Below are 23,176 nucleotides of genomic sequence, written 5' to 3' on the forward strand. Positions count from 1 at the left end.
TAAATATGCATCAAGGGATGAAATCATGTTTTCTTCAATCTAATCTTCCCTCCACCTAACACAGTACCTGGCACCAGTCAGCACGTAATACATGTCTGTTGAGTGATGAAGGAAAGGGGTGCTGTGCCTGAGATTGGAACTGAGTCAGCCTCACACTTTACCGTTCCTTACCTGCCTCAGCCTTTTGACTTCTTTGCTATGAGTAATTCAGACACAGTGAAGAAACTGGGGGTCCAAGAGTGTATATGATTTGCTAAATTCCACAGAACTAATAAGTGGAAGAAGGGGAATTAAACTCTGGGCTTCTAACCTAGAGTCCAAGGATGATTAATTCAAAGTGTGGTCCCATCCCTGAGCAGGTTGATGTTAAAAGCTGGGTTTTGAGGCCCTGGTACTCAGGCACAGAGAATACCATTGGCTGCCTGCCTTCCTCCACCCTCATTCAGTAAGAGCTCTACCAGGTTCCGGCATAGAGAAAGAGATGCATGCACTCTCCTAAAAGGAAGTGGGTGGAGGTGATGGGGTCTCCACTGTAATGAGCAGTGGGCTGGGCTGAGCGCTGGGGAGGGTTAAAGGTGACTTCCCAGATGATTCCACTAAAAATTTCAATTCACTTACTTAATTCAGGTAGCTTGACAGGCCAAGTCAAACTAGAGCAATTACAGCCCATGAGCGTCCCATAGGAGAGGTAGGATAGCTTTAACAATGCAACACAGGGAGGATTACTCCAGGAGCTCTTTATTATGCCACCTCTGAGCCTTCGGGAGGGATGGTCTTTGTGTCTTGGGCTCAATAAATAGTCTGCTTTTTCTATTTCTGAGCCAGAAATAATTTTTGGCTTTTGTTTAATAATAACAATGAAACTCATAATAATAATAAATTAGAACCGTTTAACTTTACCAGAAACTGTAATTGGCTTCAATCCTGTGTTGAATCTCAATTCTATTTAACAGATACTTTTAAGCTATTAATGTGGTCAAATGATTAACTTCTTAAGGGATCAGAGGTAGGGCTGGTGAATTAATGACTTAAAATATATAATAATAAGTAACATTTGCATAACCCTATGCTGTGATACATATTAACTTGTTTTCATCCTCACAACAACCCAGTAAAGTAGACCAGAAGCTATTGCTAGAGTCAGATTAGAATTATCCAGGCCATAGGACAGAATGGTAACACCCATAGGTTTTTGGACTTTAGCTTAGGTCTGAGTCTCAGCTCTGCCCTATTACAGCTGTAATACTCACTATGAAGTACCACTATTTAATCCTCAACAAAATGAGGATGACAGCAGAACTACCATCAGGCTGGAATGAGATAGTGCCTAACATGGGATAAGACTCAGTGAATGATACTGTTATTACCAGTGGCTTGTCCCAGGTCACAAAATAGCAAATGGTAGAAGTGGAATTTGAATCTGAGCCTTTTGATTCCAAGTTTATTAGCTAACATACCTGATCAGAATTTGTAATTTCTCACTTATCTAAATCTTAATTCATTCATCAAATATTTATTGATGACCATTACACCGGCCAGGTTCTGAGGTATAAGGGATGAAGTAAACACAAATTTGTTCTCAAAAAAGCAGAGACAGAGAAAGAGACACCAGAATGCATTGTAGCCCCACAGAATCTGTGACTGAGGCCTGCCTGGGATACAGTGTATACTGGGTATACTGAGATAGTCAATGAATTGTAGCTCTTAGTTCAGGTACAGAGACTGTGAAGCCAGAACTGGGCTTTGAGGGTTGTGTAGGTATCGGAAGGGTTGAGAACAATGGATGGTAGATGGGGGTGGGAGAGGCTTTTCTGGCAGTAGTGGTGATGTAGGATAGATGTGTAGCTGGCATACAGTATAGGTGTTTTGGGGACACAGAGGGAGGGAGGGCATGGAAAGTGTGAGGCCAGAGGAGTGGGTGGATATCAAGTCATAAAGGATCTTCTATGTCCTGCTGGAAGTGCTTGTCCTGCTGCAAAGTTTGCATTTTGCTCTACAGAGAATGGAGAACCATTGAATAGATTTTAACAGAGAGTGTCATCATCAGATTATAATTTTAGTGGGCTTTAGAAGAGAGCAATATGAAAGATGAATCACAGGGTGAGGAACCAGGCTAGGGAAAAGAGCAAGGGCCCAAATTCCAAGCAGGGTATGCTGAATCCCAAGAGCTGGGACTATAAGCCCCTGCCCTGGGGTGTACCCTCATGGTGAGGCAGGAGAATGAGGGAGAAAGAGGCTGTGAGAGCAGGAGACTGAATTAAGGGCTGGGGTTTCAGGAAATCACAAATGGGAGAAAGCTCAGCAATTATAAAATCCAGGGCGGGGCCACAGAGCAGCCTGCAGGAGTGGAGTGAGTGAAAGAGGTGGTAATCAAGAAGGAACCTTGAGGCTAGAGGTTTTATGAGCAGGGATATCTAGGTTCACAGTGAGGTAAACTTGAAGTGAAAATTCAAAATGGAAGTCAGGTGCCAATATTTTAATATTTTAATAACCTTTGGGTCAGTAGACAGCACAAGGAGAAGTAAAAAGTCTCCCATATCACCTCTGGATCCAAGGAGAGCTGGGGTGTGGGAGAACGAGCTGCCTCCCCTTGAGAAAGCTTCCAGAAACAGTATTCTTGCAAGACACGGAAGGTGAAAGCAGAGACCCAGATTTTAGATGAGTCAGAAAATGAATAGGGTGACTGTGAAGAGGTTAAGGCTATAGGAAAATTTGTTTATAATAAACTGGGGGTTCTGGAGGACCCCCCCACGGGAACTAAAGGGAAGTCAGTAGTTAAAGCAGGATAAAAAGACATGTTCCTATTTTTTTCCCATGGCCCTTGGCCTAATTTAATGCTGTTGTGTTTGGCTGACTTCACTCTCTTTTGTGAAACTCTTTTCTATTTTTGTCTTCCTAGCGTGACTCTCTCCTGGTTTATTGTCTGTCTCTCAGGCTGAGACTTATTTATTTTCATCCACTAGATTTTTATTGAAAAACTTCTTTGTGCTTCCTGGCCCCTTCTTTACTCCTCTCTTGTTAAAAACAAGTTCTTTGACTCTTTTCATGTTTCACTCCACTGACTCGCTCTTGGGCACTGTAAATGTTCTCATGGCTTCAATTCCTACCCGTGTATGGGAATTCTACGTCCAGCTCAGAGCTCTCTCTGAGCTTCAGATTACATCTCACCAACATCTTCACCTGGATGTCCAAAGCCTCTGCATCCTCCAGAGTGCCAGATTTCCCCATGCTGCCCATTAAGGCTGCTTCTCCTCAGAAGTCCTTTCTCCATGAATGGCTCCCCACCCCGTTGCCCTAAAGCACAAGAAAGATATAAATTCCAAGAGGTCAAGAATTTTTATCTCTTGTTTACTGATATACCCACAGGACCTAGAACAATAATGCCTGGCACAGGATAGGTGCTCAAAAAACATTTGTTGAATGAATCAATGAATGAACCAGTCCTTGGTCCCCTGTCTCATAACTGCTCACATCCAATCAGACAGTTTCTCTTGATTCTTCTCTGAAACCCATTCCCCCTTCTTGAGCACTTCAGCCTTTCATAATTCACACTGTATAATTTTCCTACGGCAGTGTCCACCTTCCTGGAACTACTGCCAAGTGGCTTTGCTGCAGCCACACTGCCACCAGGGGAATTTTAATAATTAACAGTTGGTTCTCAAAACATTTAGGATTGCAGGGCACCTGGAAGTGAGTACTTTACTCTCTGCAGAACACCATGAAATATTATTCTCCTTAATAATACCATAAAACCATTTTGTAGGACTTCATGGCATTTCCCACCAAGGGTTCTGCAGAATAGAAGCTCCAGAAAGTGCTCTGAAAAATAAGTTTCCATGACCAAATGTATCCAGAAAAGTGAAACCCCCAATCCCTATCTTGAGGAATCATACTACACATGCGAGTGTTAAAGGAGTTGATCATTTCCAAAGTAAAAATTTTAAAGTTTAACTTTTTGAAATCGAGTATTTCCCCCCAGTTTTTGAAAAACAGAAAATTTCTGGGTAATTCCAACAAATAGCTAACAGGATCATCATTCTGTGAAAATTATTTTGCAAACAGAGAACTACACTATTTTAAAGCGGGTCTTACCTTTATCAAAAACACATTTTTAGAAACCACATTTTGGCAGAATAAAAGTAATAAACATGAGCCTAATTATCAAATCTACTGTGAAGATGAGCCTGGCAGGCTGCACAAAGCTAATGTTGGATGAGACCTGGCCTCTTTAGCTTCAACTAGTGATCAGTGGTTGAGAGGTGCAGCCAACTCCAAAGTTTAAGGAAATGCGATGGAAAAAGAATTTCAACTTTTAAAAAAATTGCACCCATTAACTTAATCTTTTGGAAAGAAATAGATCATTATTTTATGTCTGTGGTGGACTTCTTGATCTAGCTGAAAAACCACAAATTATCAGCTGCATATTGAGAGAACAAGTGCACTGAAATACAGACCAGACTATACCCCTGACATGCAGAAAACACACACCGTGACCTGCTCTTTGGTTGTTTCCCATGTCCAGAGGACTCAGATGTGCTGGAGTCTGTCACCACGAATCTGTAACTGGCCCTTCGTGTATCCTGATTGACAGCTTTGCTGACTCAGACATTTTGTCACAGCTCCCTGTCCCTTGGATGCCACTGTTTGCCCAGTGCTGGAAGTCAGAGTGGCAAATGAAACTCTCCTGTTAGATGCTAATGGGTTGATAGTTTCGGGGTCTCAAGTGAGATCCTTCCACATTCCACACAGTCAGCAGGTTGACTGTGTGTTCAATTTACACTAAAATTGATGTGCTTTTTTTTTTTCCCCCCAGGTTGTGGGGAAGATATTTTAAGAAGGACCATTCTAAATTTCTCAAATTGCATATCTTATGCCAGTGGCTCTAAGACTGATGGCTCCAAATCCTTGAGCCTAAGTGATGTAAAGTTGAGATACTAAGAATTATTTCCAAGTTTCAAAAGGTCAAATGATCAACTATACACTAGTACATTAAAAAGCCACTTCTGGGTCATCTATTAAGACCATCAGTATGTTCAGACATTTGATTTGATCTCCCCAATGCTGCAAATGAATAGCAATGATAGATAAACAATTAAAAGAAAAAAAGAATACCAACAGGCTCAAACACAAGATAAACATCTCTGCATACCTCAAACAAAACAGAAAGGCAGGGAAATGAGCAAAGCTGAAGGCATGTGTCTGCTCCTCTCTGTGTCTGGCAGAAAGTCCAGAGAGCGAGTACAGCCAGAAGTAAGCAGTCTGTTTGATAATGGAACCTTAGTTCCGTGCAAGATAAGAGGCCAGAAAAACCCTAATGCTTGATGCTAGTGCCTGGGAAAGGACATCCCAACTCATGAAAAATCCTAAAGAAAAAAACCCCAATGATCGGTGGCCTGCCACAGTGATGGTCCTGGCAACCTGTGAACCTAGCGGGCAAGGACTCAAGACACAGACTCAGCCTGTGGCAAGACATGGATCCAGCCTTCCACAGCCTTGTGACTGGATCAGTTCTATAACTGACATCCTTCTGGGCAGGGACTCTGAGCTGCCAGTGTAAGGCAAGAATTTCTAGACTGGAGACCCTCCAATGGGAGTACTGAAAAGAGACAGCCAAACAATTGCTGGACAGAGTGAGTGAGTACTGAGAATAGAGAGAGAGAGAAAAAAATAGGTGTAGCAACTCATTTAGACCCTCTTAAAGGGAGCCTAAAATCCCAAATTCTAAACATCTTGAAGAAATGTAAAGCCAAGAAAGACCAATAATATCTATCAGAATAAATATTTACTCAAGCCAAAATGCATTTAAGAGTGAAAGAAAGATTTGAAAAGTAGGTTTAAAATCTGAGACAATTAAATAGCTAATTTCAATTAAAAATAAAAATTAGGAAGCAAAGCCAGTGAAATGAAACAGGAACAGATACACACATAAAAATCAGATGAACAAATATTAGAAATAAAAATTATAGTCACTGAAATAAAAACCCAATGAATTAGATCAATTCTAAACTAGATATATTTGAAGAGAAATGGTGTAAATTAGAAGATGACACTGAAGAATGTGTCCAGAATTTATAACAGAAGGGGAAAGAGGTATAACAAATTTTAAGAGGGAAGTTAAGAAAATATGGAGAACAGTTTAAGGCAATCCAACAAATATTCATAGGGACTTCAAGAGAAAATAGAAATCATAGCAGAGAAATTTGTTAAAGAGAAAATAGCTAAGACTCCTTCAGAATCAAATAAAGACATGGGTCTTAAGAGCTAAACTCTCTTTGGAGTAGTTAAAGATAATTAAATTTGATCCACTCTGAGATGTGTCACATGAAATTGTGGAACACTGAGGGTAGAACACAACCTTAGCATTACTGGAGAACAAAGGCAGAGCTTGAAATAAGCAATCAGATTGACAGCAGACTTCTCCTCCACAACAATAGATGCTAGAATAAAATAAAATAATGCATTTGAAGTGTTGAAGTGACAAACTGTATACCTATGCACACTTCACTTTAGAGGAGGCAAAAAAAACCACATTTTAAAATATCAAAAAAGAAAAGATAATTTTCCAATCATTTGCCTCTAAAAGTAAAAAACAAGCAAATATAAACAAAAATCTTGGGAGAGACTCAATAGAAGAAAGGAAAGTGAATCAGGAAGGAAGGCATGGAATAAAAGAAACAATGGAGAGCACAGAAACTAATCAGCTCTACAGATAAACAGTCAATTTATATATATAATTATATATAAATTGTATATATAAATGTATATATAAATTTATATATATAATTATAATAGAAAACTATATGGAGGGGTCAAATAAAGTAAATACTAAAAATTTTTTTAAATTAGGGTAGCTAGAAAGATTAATTTTGTTTTATGAAAATATAATTAATTATAAATTATGGATGTTAAATATTTTGTGTAATGCCATCTTTATCTTTATTATTTTAAAATATTATAATAATATCATTTCTTGCATGTAAGAACCTGACAGTAGCATTTCTCCACTTATCCTCTCCTGATCTTTGTGCCATAATTGTTATATATTTAATTCTGCATGTGTTGTAAACCTTAGAATGCATTGTTATTACTTCTATTTGACAGTCAATTATCTTCTTAGTACAACTTTTTTTTTTGAGACACAGTCTTGCTCTGTTACCCTGGTTGGCGTGCAGCAGCACGATCTCAGCTCACTACAACCTCTGCCTCCTGGGTTCAAGTGATTCTTCCACCTCAGCCTCCCAAGCAGCTGGGATTACAGGTCTCCAACACCATGCCCAGCTAATTTTTGCATTTTTAGTAGAGACGGGTTTCACCATGTTGGCCAGGCTGATCTCAAACTCCTGACCTCATGTAATCTGCCTGCCTTGGCCTCCCAAAATGCTGGGATTACAGGTTTGAGCCACCCTGCACTGCAGTATAATTTTTAAAACAAGAAAAAAGTATTTTAGATTTACCCACTGTATTAGTTTCCTGTGGCTGACATAACAAATTCTCACAAACTTGGTGGCATACAGCAAATTAAATTTCTTTCACAGTTCTGGTGTCCAGAAGCCTGAAATCAATGTGTCAGGTGGATCAGGGTTTCTCTGGAGGCTCCAGGAGAATCCACTCCAAGCCTCTCTCCCAGCTCTTGGTGGCTGCCAGCACTCCTTGGCTCTCCTCGGCCTGTAGCACAGCTCTCCAATCCCTGCCTCTGTCTTTGCATCACCTTCTTCTCTGTGTGTTTGCTTCTGTTTCTCTTCTGTCTTACTTTCCCCTGCCTCACACTTATAAGGACAATTGTGGTTGGATTTAGGGCACACCCAGATAATCCAGGATGATGTCATCTCAAGATCCTTAACTTAATTATATCACAAAGACCCTTTTTTCCAAATAAGCTAATATTCCCACATTCTGGGAACTGGGACATGCCCATATCTGTCCGGGGGTTACCATTCCCCCAACTGGCTTTACATCTTTACCACTGTGCTGCTCTTCCTTCCTTCGTGTGGATCCAGGTTTCCATCTACTATCGTTTCCTTCTTCCCGAGGGACTTCCTTTAACATTTCTGATAGTACAGCTCTGCTGGTGATGATTTTTTCAGCTTCTGAATGTCTGAAAAAGTCTTTTTCTGCCTTTGTTTTTGAAAGGTATTTTTTTTTCTAGGTGTATAATTCCAGGTTGACAGGTATTTTTGCTTTTGATAGTTTTAGGATGTTGCTCAGTCCTCATCTGGCTTACATTGTTTCAAACTAGAAATCTGCATTGTTCTCTGTGTGTGCTGTCTTTTTTCTCCAGCCATTTTTAAGGTTGTTCTCTTTATCACTGGTTTTATACGATTTGATTACAGTTTGCCTTGGTGTTACTTTCTTCATTTCTTGTGCTCAGGCTTCATTGACTACTTTGGATCTGTGAATCCAGACAATTTTGAGAAACAAGAAGATGGAAAGATTTGCCTTACCAGGTGTCAAGGCTTACTGAAAACACAGTGTGTTTTTTTTGTTTTTGTTTTTTTTCAGGAATAGATAAATAACAAATGGAACAGAATATTGACTAATTTTTATAAATGTTCCATAAATGCTCTTTAGAAAGTGTATTCTCCATTATCAGGATGTGCTGTTTAAGATATATACCCTAAAGCGTTACCTTGTTAATTAGATTGCTAGACCTTTTATATTCTTTTATACCTTTTGTGCACTTGGCTTACCTTGTACTAAGAGTGCTGTATTAAAATCTTCTATTAAAAGTGTAGCCTAGGTGCAGTGGCTCACGCCTGTAATCCCAGCACTTTGGAAAGCTGAGATGGGCGGATCACTAGAGGCCAGGGGCTCAAGACCAGCCTGGCCAACATGGTGAAATCCAGTCTCTACTAAAAATACAAAAATTAGCCAGGCATGGTGGTACATGCCTGTAATCCCAGCTACTTGGGAGGCTGAGGCAGGAGAATCACTTGAACCTGAGAGGCAGAGATTAATATAAAGGTAACTACTGGAATAAAAATATAAACCTCTATAAATACCAGAAAATATTTTAAGCCCAGTGAGCAAAGATTATGCCACTGCACTCCAGCCTGAGCAACAGAGTGAGACTTTGTCTCAAAAAAAAAAAAAAAAAAAAAAAAAATTGTATTTCTATCTATTTCTCTTGTCATTTATGTTTTATAAAGGTAATTGTTGTGTTATTTCATGCATATATATAAAGAACTGTTATGTCTTCATTGTAGAATGCGGCTTTTCATTTGTAAAGTGGTCTTTTTGTTTTGTATAATGCTTTTTGGATTGAATTCTACTTAGCTGATAGCACAAGCACTATTCCTATTTTCTTATTGCTTCCATTTGTTTGGCAAATATTTGTCCATCCCTTTATATTTTAGCTTTTTCGAATCACTGTGTTTTAGGTGTATCTCTTTTATAGAGCTGGATTTTGCTTTATGAGCCTATTTGAAAACTCTTTTTCTTTTAATAGAGAAGTTAAACTCATTCACATTGACTGATAGAACTATTATGTTTGTTCTCAATTCAGTCATATTATATTAGGATTACTGTGTATACTGTGTCATATTTTTGTCATACTCATTGTTTTTCTTGCTGTATTTGGTATATTCTTTTGGCCTTTTACAATTTTTTCTGGTGTTTATAGAGGGTTATATTTTTATTCCAGTAGTTACCTTTATATTAATACTTTGTATGACTCTAAATCCTCCTTTTCTTACCTAACCTTTCATTATCTGGCATATCAATTTTAAATGGAATCCTTTAACTCCCATCTGTTAACTATATGACAGTTAATGAATAAAAAATATCTAGCCCTGAAATAAACTTATTCAATAAATAGTACAATTGTATAACAGTTTAAAACTAAAATTATTTCCTCAATTCATGCCATAAATATAAAAAAGCAAAATGCTGCCCATTTTAGAAGAAATATATAAATTAACCTTATGACATTGAGAATAATTATTTTGAACAAGACACAGAAAGTGCAAAAAAAATTATATCTTACCATATTAAAATTAAAATATGTATCAATGAAAAACACCAAAGCATAGTGAAAGTCAGGTGACAGAATGGAAGAAGAGAAAAGTAATAAAATGTAGCTGTTTAAGAATTAGTATCAGAGACAGATAGAGAATACCAACTTAAATGTCTACTTTTGAGAAGAGTATGCTCATAACCCTTGCCCACTTTTTGATGTTTTTTTTTTTTTTCTTGTAAATTTGTTTAAGTTCTGTGTAGTTTCTGGATATGAGACCTTTGTCAGATGGGTAGATTGCAAAATTTTTCTCCCATTCTGTAGGCTGCCTGTTCACTCTGATGATAGCTCCTTTTGCTGTGCAGAAGCTCTTTAATTTAATTAGATCCCATTTGCCAATTTTGACTTTTGTTGCAATTGCTTTCAGCATTTTGGCCATGAAATATTTGTCCACGCCTAGGTTTTCCTCTAGAGTTTTTATGGTTTGGGGTTTTTCATTTAAGTCTTTAATCCATTTATGTGACCAACAAACATATGAAAAAAAACTCAACATCACTGATCATTAGAGAAATGCAAATCAAAACCACAATGAGATACCATTTCACGCCAGTCAGAATGGCAATTATTAAAAAGTCAAGAAACAATAGATGCTAGCAAGGCTGTGTAGAAATAGGAATGCCTTTATACTGTTGGTGGAAATGTAGTTAGTTCAACCATCATGGAAGACAGTGTGGCAATTCCTCAAGGATCTAGAACCAGAAATACCATTTGACCCAGCAATCCCATTACTGGGTATATACTCAAAGGAATATAAGTCATTCTACTATAAAGATACATGCACAGTCTTTGTATGGTTATTGCAGCACTCTTTACAATAGCAAAGACAAGGAACCAACCCAAATGCTCATCAATGATAGACTGGATAAAGAAAATGCAGTACACGTATACCAAGAAGTATATCCAGCCATAAAAAGGAATGAGATCATATCCTTTGCAGGGACATGAATGAAGCTGGAAGCCATTATCCTCAGCAAAGTAGCACAGAAACAGAAAACCAAACAATACATATTTTCATTCATACGTGGGAGTTGAACAATGAGAACACATGGACACGGGGAGGGGAACACCACACACCGGGGCCAGTTGCGGGGTCAGGGGTCAGGGGAAGGAAAGCATTAGGACAAATAGCTAATGCACGTGCGGCTTAAAACCTAGATGATGGGTTGATAGGTGCAGTAAGCCACCATGGCACATGTATACCTACAAAACAAACCTACATGTTCTGCACTTGTATCCTGGAACTTTAAGTAAAAATTTTAAAAAGGCTGGGCACAGTGGCTCATGCCTGTAATCCCAGCACTTTGGGAGGCTGAGGACGGTAGATCACTTGAGGTCAGGAGTTCGAGACCAGCCTGGCCAACATGGCGAAGCCCCGTCTCTACTAAAAATACAAAAAGAATTAGCTGGGTGTGATGGCAGGTGCCTGTAATCCCAGCTACTTGGGAGGCTGAGGCAGGAAAATAGCTAGAACCTGGGAAGCAGAGGTTGCAGTGAACTGAGATCATGCCACTGCACTCCAGCCTGAGTGACAGAGCAAGACTCTGTCTCAAAAAAGAAAAAAAAAGTAAAAAAAAAAAGAGAGTGCCAACTTAATAAGAAAAAAATAGGAAATTTGGTAAACTTTTGATTGGGCAAATTATAGAAAAGATACTCAAATAGTCAATAAACAGAATGATACTCAGCCTCACTAAATATCATAAATATGTAAATTAAAACCCTAATAAGATTCCATTTCACATGCTTCAGATTGACAATATTAAATCTGACAAAACCAATATTATGAAAATGTGAAGAAAAACTATCAAAATTGTTGGTAAGAACAATTTGGCAATAGCTAGTAAAATGTATGTTCAGTAATTCCTTTCTCGTACCAGAAAATATATATATACACATATATATGTATATACACATATACACACATATATATGTATATACACATATACACACATATATATGTATATACACATATATATGTATATACATATATACACATATATACACATATATATGCATATATACACATACATATTCATATATGCATATACACACATACATATGTATATATGCATATATACACATACATATCCATGTATGTTCATATATATACATATATACATATCCATATATATGTGTATATATACATATATACATATCCATATATATGTGTATATATACATAAATGTATATATGTATATATATGTTTTCTGGTATATATATGTGTATATATACACATGTATATGTGCATATGTGTGTGTATACATATGTTCCTAGCAACATTTTTGTAATGAAGAAAAATGTAAACAAATTTAAAGTTAATCAACAGGAAAATGGAGAAATAATTTGTGATATTATATAATGGAATACTCTATAGATTAGTAAGGTAAATCTATATGTGTGAACATGAATAAGTCTCAAAAATATAATTTTGAATGATAAATGCAACTGGCAATTTAATATATAATGTAAAAACTATTCATATATATGTTAAAAGGCTGCAAAAAACATTAGCTTATTTGTACTTATGGGACACAAATATTTAGTATTAAAACACTGATAGGAATGAAAAACCCCCAATTTATGGTGCTGGTTAATTCTGGAAAGGTGAGAAAGGAAAAGAATTGTGGAGGAGTCCATTGTGTCTTTAAGAGTATCTGTAATACCTTTTTTCATTTGAAAAAATCTGAAGCAAATATTTCAAAATAGTAAGATTTGATGAAGTTGATTGCTGGACATTCGGTGTTCATCATATTATTATCTATGTTTTTCTTTTTTTATTTTGTTGAGATGGAGTCTTGCTCTTGTCGCTCAGGCTGGAGTGCAGTGGCACAATCTCGGCTCACTGCAACCTCCGCCTCCCGGGTTTAAGCGATTCTCTTGCCTCAGCCTCCCAAGTAGCTGGGACTACAGGCACCTGCCACCACGCGTGGCTAATTTTTGTATTTTTAATAGAGACAGGGTTTCACCATGTTGGCCAGGCTAGTCTCAAACTCCTGATCTCCGGTGATCTGCCCACCTCAGCCTCCCAAAGTGCTGGGATTACAGGCGTGAGCCACCATGCCCGGCCGTTTTTCTTTATGTTTAAAATATCTTAGAATTTTAACAAAGAGTATTGCCCTGAGCATCTGGACCTAAAATCAAGAAAAATTAGCTCTAAGAAAAGGCTACATGGCCTAAGAGTTTCCATTTCATGTGTTAGGCTGGATTATGTCAACTCAAAGTATAATGCTTGATATAAATCATGCTGCTTTGGATCAGGTAGCCTGGTTGCATACTCTGGCTTGTAACTTAACCACCGCTTCTTTCTTCAGATTCCACCATGGGGTTTGTTGTTATGATTAAATTAGTGAATGTTCTTAAGTGCTTAGCACAGTACCTCAGCAATGGTAAGTATGCTTCACAGGTAACAGGAACACCAACCTCATGGGTTCCTTATAGATAAAATAATGGAAGCAACTGGTCTGTAATGTCAAAGTTCATAATCCTGGGCTTTCTGTGAGCATCCCTGGTTCCAGTTCCACTCTGGGATCCCAAGCCAGCACAGAGGTCACCTCTTTAACTTCTGACCTGTGCAAACAGCACAGATAGGGCTTTTATGGTTTCTGGCTTCTGGTTGGGTTTTATTAATGGGGAGCTCTGGCAGGAAATCAGTGGGATTGAGGTTCTAGTTTTTCCATCTCTCTCCCTCTGAGGTTCCTTGGGCTGGCTGTGTCCAGTGATTGAAAGTCTCTGTTCCTCTTAAGGTGACTTGGTCTATACAGTCCTCTCTCCCTCAGCTCCTTTTGGTAAACTTTATCTCTCCTGACTTATAGGGTGGTAATGGCTCTGCTGGTGGCAGCCCCAGGTTTTGCATGGTCTCTTGTGGTTCCCCTACACCTGCTCAGATCTTTATAACTAGTCCTTGAAGCATTCTTTTTTCGCATGTGCTGTCTGTCTCCTGCTAGCTTTCTGATACAGCTGGGTAAGTGTCCGTCTTATTCCCGGCACAATATAGGGGCTTCAGCTTTGGTGGAATGGCAGAGAGAAATTTGCTAATTCCCAAGGGAGAAACTTAATCCTGGAGAAGTAAGAGAACAATCTGGCAGTATCTAGTGAATATATATCCAGTGATTCCTTCCTCATATCAGAAAACAAGCACACAGAAGACAAATGCTTCCAGAAGTCAAAAGATTAAATTCAAGTAACAAATCTGATCTTTTCTCCAACCCTCGTCTTGCTAACTGGTCATCTGGAGACCCCTAGAAAGTTTTGCCCTAATGCTGGTGTCTTCCCTCCCTCCCTAGTCCCCCAGTAACTATCTATTATCTGTCTAGGGTCAACCATGCTTCCATTTCTACTGATTTTAAAAGAAAGTGGCCCTTAGCATTTTGGTATTCATATTTTTCTACCCTTTGTCCTTTCAGCTCACCATACAGTACTCTTTAAATGCACTTATTGGTGGTGCTCTGGGGCTGTGGGGGTTTACAGAAATCTCAAGGAAAAGTCTCATGAAAATCACACAATCTGCCTTTCTTTAGCTAGTTTGTTCAAGGAGATTTCTGTAAACAGTGCTTCCTTCAAGCAGGATCCACCTGCCTTTCCTATCCTTACTTTCTTGGGAGGTGCCTGCAGTGCCATCAAGGGAGCTCAACCCAGAGAAGAGAGCTCACAGATGAGATCTGAGGCCCTTTAAAGATGTGGCATCTAAAGGAAGACGATTTCCTTGAACAAGCAGGAAACACATTCACAGCAGTCTCAGAGAGAGACACCAGAGCAGAGGGCTCTCCCCTGTGATGAGGGCATTCAGGGATGAAGCAATGGGGAAGCAGATCTGGACGCACTGGACTTGCTGTGTGTCACCCAGGCCCAGTCTAGCAGCCTGATGGGAGAGCCTGGCCAGCACTTGGCCCCAACAAGAAAGAGGTTGGCATAGATCCCACAGTAGGATAGTGTCAGGCTGGGCAGGGACACCTAAATAATAATGACGCAGGCTGAGTTTCTGGGTAAGACGTTTCTCTTTTTTCCTATTCTCTGATTTTAGTCTCCGTCTTCGGAGCTCTGTACCACTGATAACCGATGTTAGGACAGAGACCTGATATCCTCTCTTCTACTGTTAAATCCTCTGTTCTTTTCTCCAGAGCAGACTCTCCGTCTCCAAACTTGCTCATTCCAGACTTGTCTTGGTCAGCCTTATACTGATCTCAGGATCTTATCACACTGGGTGTTCAGGGCCTTCTTTTGCATTAACCTGGTGTAGCACATAGGTGGATGGTGGAAGCTCTGGGTTTTGTCCTAGGAGTCTTGACAAAGCACCTGAATAAAGACACCTCAAGGCCAGCTCCATGTCACAAGGTTGCTCCTGATGATTGCCTTAAATCCTCCACCTTCTGTGAAATCAATTATTGCAACAGCCTCTGGACTGGATGACCCAGCAGCCATCCTCATGGAGTAGTTAGAGACCTATTCCAGCATTTACATCTGACTGTGCCACCACTGCCCTTCACATACATACTTCACAGCATCTACACCTGAAGTGACTCCTGTTTTCATTTGGAATAAAGCCTAAGCTCTTCAACAAGGCTTGCAAGGCTGTTCAGCACCCGGGACTATTCACCTCAGCTTCAGCCCTCACACTGATCCCCCAATGTCTTGGACTCTATCAAACTAACCGTGGTATTGAGGATGCAAAAGATTTGGATCCTGTATCCATGTTGTTCCTACTGTCTGGACTGCTCTTGCCTGCGCTGCCTACTTCATACCTCTCACTTCCGCTCCTCCTTCAGGGCACAGCTAGCACAGAACTGACAGGTCATCTTGCTCAACACACTCTAGAAATGAGAAAACTGAGGCCCAAATCCCAGGTCAGTTCTCCTGACTTCGTGATCAGACAGCAGACCTCAGTATCCAATGCTGCACTGCATCTGCAAGGAAGCTCTTGTTCCCAGGGCCGGTTGCTCTTTCAGACCTGTCACATCACCTGTGAAAGGGGTTTTGAGGCTTTCTGCACTTCCCTGGCTGGTGTTCTCCCACTGGCCAGGGCACTTGGTGGGAAAGGTTGTCCATGTGCTTTAGGGTTTTTCATTTTTCTTTTCAAAAAAGTTTTCTTCTATCAATATTTGATAAGGGTAATTTCAAAGACTTGTTTAGTATGATCTGCACATAAGGAGCCCTTCCGAGTATTTATCACGCTTGGGGTATAATTACATTCAAATCCTGAGACACTGTTGCTAGGTTACTGTTGCTCAAGGCTCCTCCAGCCTCCATGCTTGAAGTGCTCCCCCCACCTTGCTGCATTAGGAGCAGGGGACCTGCAGTTTGGGGCTTATGATTCCCCTTAATAAAGACAATATTCTGGAGTCTCTTCTGTTGGAGAAAGAGCGGGGAGAGAGAGAGACAGATTGAGAGAGAGAGAGAAAGCGAGTGCTAGCAGGGGCATTTTGCACCCCTCCCCAGGTAGGGCTGAAGCTGTGATTCACATCATGTGGCTCCTGCAAGTGAGATTAAAGAGAAGGGGAGGGGACAAAAGGAGGGAGTTGCTGTCATGTGAGACTCCCCAGGAGAAATCATCTCTGAGCCTTCCCTTCCACCCTGCATTCTCCCTGAGAACTGAACATGCATCCTGCCTCCTCCAAGGGCCCCAGGAGGAGTTCCGTGCTGACAGCAGGAGGCTGCCCTTGCCCAAGGACAGGCAGCATATGAGGGGGAAGTACCTGCTTTCCAGACTGAGCAGCACTGGACCCTTAATCTAAGGTGAAAGATCAGGATGAAGAGGCCCAGGCCAGCCCCTCTCCTCATGAGGCTCCTCCACGTTAAAGCCACTTCTATTAACCAAAGTGTCCGAGGCGCTCTGGTGGATCATATCTGCACTTGAAGCTGGGTTGGGGATGGCTGGTCTTGAATCCGCACTGTTTTCCCCAGTACCTCTGAGAGGCAGGAGCAGGGACAGAAGGTCCTTTGCTCAGGCCTCTTATCTCCAGAGGTCTCAAGTGTAAACTTTTTGTTGTTATTTTCAGTGAGGCTGAGCGTACAATCAATGCCTTCCTTCTTTCTTTCCTTCCTTCCTCCCTTCCTCGCTCCCTACCTTCCTTCTTTCCTTCCTTCTGCCCATTCTTCTTTCTTTCTCCACCATTAAACAAGTCAACTTGTTAAATGCACACCTTTAAAATATAACATATATTTATAATTCTGTTTTGGCATTAAATTTTTATTTCAACCAACTAGGTCCTTTAAGCAGAGGAAGTGGATGTGCCCCTAACTACCTCTAAAGCCTGGTTTAATTCCTCCCTGCATGGGCCCAGCACCTTGAAGTAGATTGCTAACCCTTGGATGCTGCTTTGTGGCTGCACATTGATTAATGACTGGTCAGGGCTGAACTCACACATTTGTGTTTAATGCACTACTGAGTCAGCACCGCTGGCCTTGGGGAAGAAAAAAAGGAAATAAAACCTAGGCAGATGGGTTTGGGTTGGAGTTTAACGTTGGATTTGCATTTTCCGACTCTGCTGCCCAATCTATTTTCCACTGGGCTTTAGAAATGTGCTAGATTGAATTGTGTTTCCTAATGCAAATTTTAAATAAGGTGGATGAGACAGTAGGCATCACCATCCACAATCCCTTGGGTGTAGATGCAAATACACTTTTAAACCTCAGAGCAATTTCCCCAGTCATCATGGAACAATAATTGCTATTAAGAAAAATATATACCCATGTACACATACACAATGTTTGTAGCTCATGAGTGGGGAATATCAATTGTTGTCAACGTTTAATGCAAGAAATAATTAAAGGCCTACATTTGTTTCAGATATTTACAAACAGCTTTGCTATTAACATTTATCTTCAAAACCACAAACAAGATCTGGAGATAATTCTTTGAGACGTCAGCTGGGTAAAACATATTTTGTTTCAACATTAAAAGTTTGTAAACCAGCCTGGCATGATGGCTCATTCCTGTAATCTCAGCACTTTGGGAGGCCCAGGCAGGCAGATTGCTTGAGCCCAGGAGTTTGAGATCAGCCTGGGCAACATAGCGACACTTCATCTCAAAAGAAATATTACAAAAATTAGCTTGGTTTGGTGGCGCATGCCTGTAGTCACAGCCACTCGGAGTGGCTGAGGTGGGAGGATTGCTTGAGCCCAGGAGGTGGTGGTTGCAGTGAACCAAGATCACTCCCACCTGGGTGACAGAGCAGGACTTTGCCATAAAAAAAAAAAAAAAAAGTTTTTAAGCCTTCATAATAGTAGGAGACACTGCAGAGGGTTAGGGTTAGGGTTAGGGTTCTCGACTAACCTAGTCGAGAAGGTTAGTTAAGCTGCTGAAGGCTTTTTCTGCACAAAATGGCCAAGGATTCCTGGATTCTTCTAAACTGCATTGGAAAGCAGGAAGAGGAGGCAACCTTAGTTAATTGTGAGAGTTTTTGTTTTAAAGAATAATATATTTTAAGCTTTTCAAATGCGGGTGTTCACCCACGAACTTACCAGCAAGGAGAAGAGACAATTTTGCTTTTACTGGCTGCAGGCTTTGTCTCTGTTCCTGCCCAGGAGGTCTTCCCAGTCTTGTGAAAGAGGGTAAGGCAAATACAGAAATAACATCTGTAACCATCAGGGAAACAGAACCCAAACCAGCTAGCTCAATTGAAGGAGTTTGCTCTATGGGAGAATAGTTACAGCAGGTTTGGAAGAACTGAACACAGGGGACCGTGAGGCAACCCAGATATTAACAAGAGAAACCATTTTCCCTCAAAGCTGGTCAGGCAACAGGAAGAGACAGTGACTGGAGCCCAGGAGCTGGGGCTACCTGATGGAGCCAAGGTGGGCGCAGACCTTGCCAGAGATGTCTCTCCCCAAAGCAGAGAAGGGGAAGAAATTCCCTGGATTCTCTTCTCTTCCTTCCTACCAGGCTCTCATCCATGCCTCCTACCAGCCCTAACCAGAAATCAGTGGGTACATATCGCTGGGAAATGCAATTTGTTGTGTCAGGCCTCTGAGCCACAGAGCAGAGGAGTGGGAGGCAAGGAATGGATATACAGGTAAACTCACAAATGACTTGCATACTAACTCAGGAGGCTGCACATGGTGCCAGGTCAGGAGATGGGGATAAAATAATCAGAGGAGGGAGTGGATGCTTTCCACTGAGGAAGGCAAAGAAGGCTTTTGGAAAAGGCACCACCTAAGATGGGCCTTGAAAGATTTAGCGGGTCCCATCAACAAGGCTAGGGGTGGGAAATAGAAAGACACTGTTAACACACATCTGTAATTGAAGGTAACATCCAAGATGGCAGGAGAGATTGTTTTCAGATGGTAGGACTTGGAATCAGATTCCATGGGGTGTGAGATGAGAAAGGGATAGCTTTCCCTGAAGGCAAGACAGGGAAAAGCTCTGTCACAGGGGGTTGCTCAGGAAGCAGACTCAGACAGATATTGGCATGCAGTACATTAATGAGGGAGTGCTCTCCGGATAGTTCCATATAAGGACAAGGGAAGCCATCCAGAGTAGACAGTGTGGTGTTGGACTGTGATGCAGTCATGACAAGGGCCTCAGCCAATCCCATAGGGAGCTTTAGGGCTGTGATGACCCTTCAGAATTGTCCTGAATTGGGATAAGGGAGCTGGACCTTTACACATTTGCATCAACTGGTCAGTGGGTACAGGCTGCTCCAGGAAGAGGCATGACCCTGGGTGAGTCAACTGTCTCTCTTTGGTCAAGGAAGATTCCCGGTGAGGGTTGGCAACCCCAAAAGCACTTTCATCAGCTGGAAATGAAGTTTTTCAGTCCCAATTTGAGCAACACACCGGTGTCTGTTATAAGAGGTCAAGAGAAAGGAAGAAAATAATGTCATGGAGTACCTACTATGCACCTGGCAGTATGCTTTACTTCACATATATTCCTTTACTTCCAGGCTACACCCTGCAAGGTCATTATTATTAGCTTCACTTTACAGGAGAGGAAGCTGAGGCTCAGAGAAGGTAAGTAGTTTGCTCAGTGTCCTCAATCAGTAAGTAATGGGGTCGGGACTTGAACCCACATCAGTCTGCCCTTATGACCACAGGAGTAGTCTGAGCTCTCCCATGGGGAGCCTCCAGTCTCTTTAAAGAAGGAAATGAGGATATGATCAAGTAAGAAAGGTCAGTGATTAGATGGCGGAGGGTTTGTGGAATGCTGAAAAAAATCTGAAATATAACTGCTGAGCTGAATGTGGTACACAGAGAACAAATGGACTGATTGCCAAGTAACAGAGAGAGCCTCAGAGAGGTTAGATTGCACAGATGTTTTCTGGCACATCCTGGACTTTTCTATTTTTTTTTTCTTTGGCTGCCCAGCAAACTGAATCCTCCTACTTATGTTGAAGACTTTCCCATCCTATGAGCCCAGGTGGGAGAAGCTGAAAATGGCAGGAGGTCACTTTTCCAGCTGCCCTGTGCCTGGTAAGCCTGTGACACAGGCCCCATTGCTCACATATCCACCCAGTTTGGTGCCACAGGCGGTAGGCAAGTGGGGGCCCCAAGGAAGCTGCTCTGGCAGCATGATGCTGGTGACCTTGCCTGGTGCCCAGTGCTGGGGAGGGGAGGGATACTGGCAGCATCTCTGGTTTGGGGAAGGTAAGGGACGCCAGAGGTCTGTTTGGCAGGGCAATTTTGACCAAATTTGGAACATTGCTTTTAGCTGGGTAGCCCCACGTCTGGCTCTATAGCCCTTCTACCAATTCATGTGCTAATCAACATCCTTAAAAAATCATTATCTGGGAAGAATTTCGTACTTATAAAATATTGCAAAAATAGTACAAAGAATTCCCATAAACCTTTCACTTAGATTTCCAAAATGTTAACATTTTACCACACTTGCTTTATCGTTCTCTCTCTTTTGCTTATCTATCTACCTGTCCACTTTACTTCAGTAGTAATTGTTTCAGGTAAGATTCATCAATGGATGTTAAAATAATGACTGAAAGAAAGATGAGAAATAAGATATTTACGTAACCTCCAAACACATTCCTTCAATTGTATGGGGGAAAGAGGAACTTTACGGTGAAGAAACCTGGTAGGCACCACCTGAACTCAGTGATCAAACTTAATATCCTGAGTAATGGAACAAATCAGCACCAGATGCCTCTTGATAGAATGCACTGAGCTGAACACACCATCACTTCCTGGAATTCCGGCAAAAATGCACAACCTGAATTGACTCATGAGGAAACATCAGAAGAAGCCAAACTGAGCTTCAGTCTACAGAGTAACTGGTTTGTTTTCCTCAACATCATTTTAATAATTTTTATTAAGATTTTTTAAGATGGTAGCCCACCCAAGTGTTTTGCAACCTGCATAGCACCTAATCAATGTGAAGGCATTGTTAAAGTTTTGGGGATGATGAAGGCCATGCTGATGAGGGAACTACCTAAATGGGCACTATTCCAGGAACTGGATTGTCATGTTTCAAGGGATCCCCAGGAGCAGCAGGTGGACTGAGAGGGAGCAGAGGAGAACGAGGAATGTTGGACAGACAAGGGCCCTGAATATGGTGTTCAGCATCTAGATCACAACTAATAACTTTGTGTCTCAGTTTTCTACCCTCATTTGTGCTCTACAGCTGCAAAATTATGAAATATTGATTCCTTCCTCTTGTGAATCAATGTGGATGTTGTATGGCAAAGATGAAGGCAGAGAGCTAATGCTTTCTGTGCGCCCCACCCTGAACACTACACTACTATGAGCCAGTGTGTTGCAGTGGTTAAGTGCTCAGGCTCTGGAATCAGTTTCTTCATCTGTAAAATGGGGATAATGATAATGCATGGTTCATAGGCATGATGTGAGGAGAAAATGGGATATTGAGTATAAGGTGCTTAGCACCATGCCTGGTCCACCATGAACACTGAATAAATGTTGGCACTGAGTGTGCCTAGAAGGGCTAATGCTTGTACTTTGCATGCCAACATGCTCCTCTGGTGTGAAGTACAGAGAAATTAAGAGTAGCAAAGGGAGTTTGGACTTAAGATCAAAACTCATTTCACAGATAAGGAAGCTGAGGGCTTGGGGAGATGTCTGGTCTCCCCTAGGTCAGCACACGGTGCAACTCTAACGTTTCTCCTCCCTTCTGCCAGGGTCCTCTGTCACCTCCACTTGTGCTAACCTTGGTGCTCATAGAGGTGGGCAGGGAGCTCATAACTCCATAATTGCCTTGTGGATTTTATGGGGCCATATAACGGTGTGCTGTGCAAACTTTTATGGGTATTTGCTTTACAATGTCTATTGAAACCATTAACACTTTCATTAGCTAGATTCAGGGGCTGAGAGAAGCTTGGCTTCCCCACTAAGATCAATTTTGTCTGTAATTTTAAATAAAAGTTTACAAAAACATCGCATCTTCATCCCAAGGAAAGGAGATGTTCTCAGTGTCTTGCAGTCCTAAATGGAATCAGGAATCCACGATCAACTATTTATCCTTTTCAATTCTGTGCTGGATAGAAGGAGACAAATGGAGATAACTAGGCCAATCAGTCTATAATATTTATTACTTCTCCTTCAAACTTGAATTCTGCCCGCAAAGCTGATCTCCTAGTGACCTTGTGGTTTCTGAGACTGCACTTTCATTCTGGATTCCATAATTTCTGGTGGGTAGGAGCTTAAGCATAGCAAACCAAAAAAGATAAAAATGTAATTTCTAATTCTTTTTAAAAATGTATCTGTACATTATGGGAGACTATACCTGATAAAATTAGGATACGGTTTTTAATATACTTCCAATATATGTACTTTAAAGGCTCACAATTGTTTATCAGAATTTCTAAAAAGTAGTGAGCTCAAGTTGTTAAGAGAATTATTGTGCTTGGAGGAAGTGATGATTAGGGAGAAGTGATTAGATAGATAAGCCAGTACCTGGAAGTTTGTCTCCAGTTGGGTAAGATGAGGACATGAGTGGTTTTTCTCAGTACTGAGGCATGTTATGGGGCTTGCCTGGTTAAAACAAATGTACTTTTTGCACATCTACTGTTGCCCCAATGATATGCAAAAAATTGTCCCAAGCACTGTAAAGAATGATACAAAAGTGAATTGAATACTACTTGTCTGAGATACAAGTTGTTTTGCTGATTCTTTTTCCTTTGTGAATTTTGGCTGCAGTGAGTGGAGTTTATCTTCCTTCTCAGTTCATTGCCCATTTATTATTGTTGGGCCCAGCCAATGATGGGCATGCCA

The sequence above is a fragment of the Theropithecus gelada genome, chromosome 2 (genome assembly GCF_003255815.1).
Source record: "Theropithecus gelada isolate Dixy chromosome 2, Tgel_1.0, whole genome shotgun sequence".
NCBI classification, from domain to species: domain Eukaryota; kingdom Metazoa; phylum Chordata; class Mammalia; order Primates; family Cercopithecidae; genus Theropithecus; species Theropithecus gelada.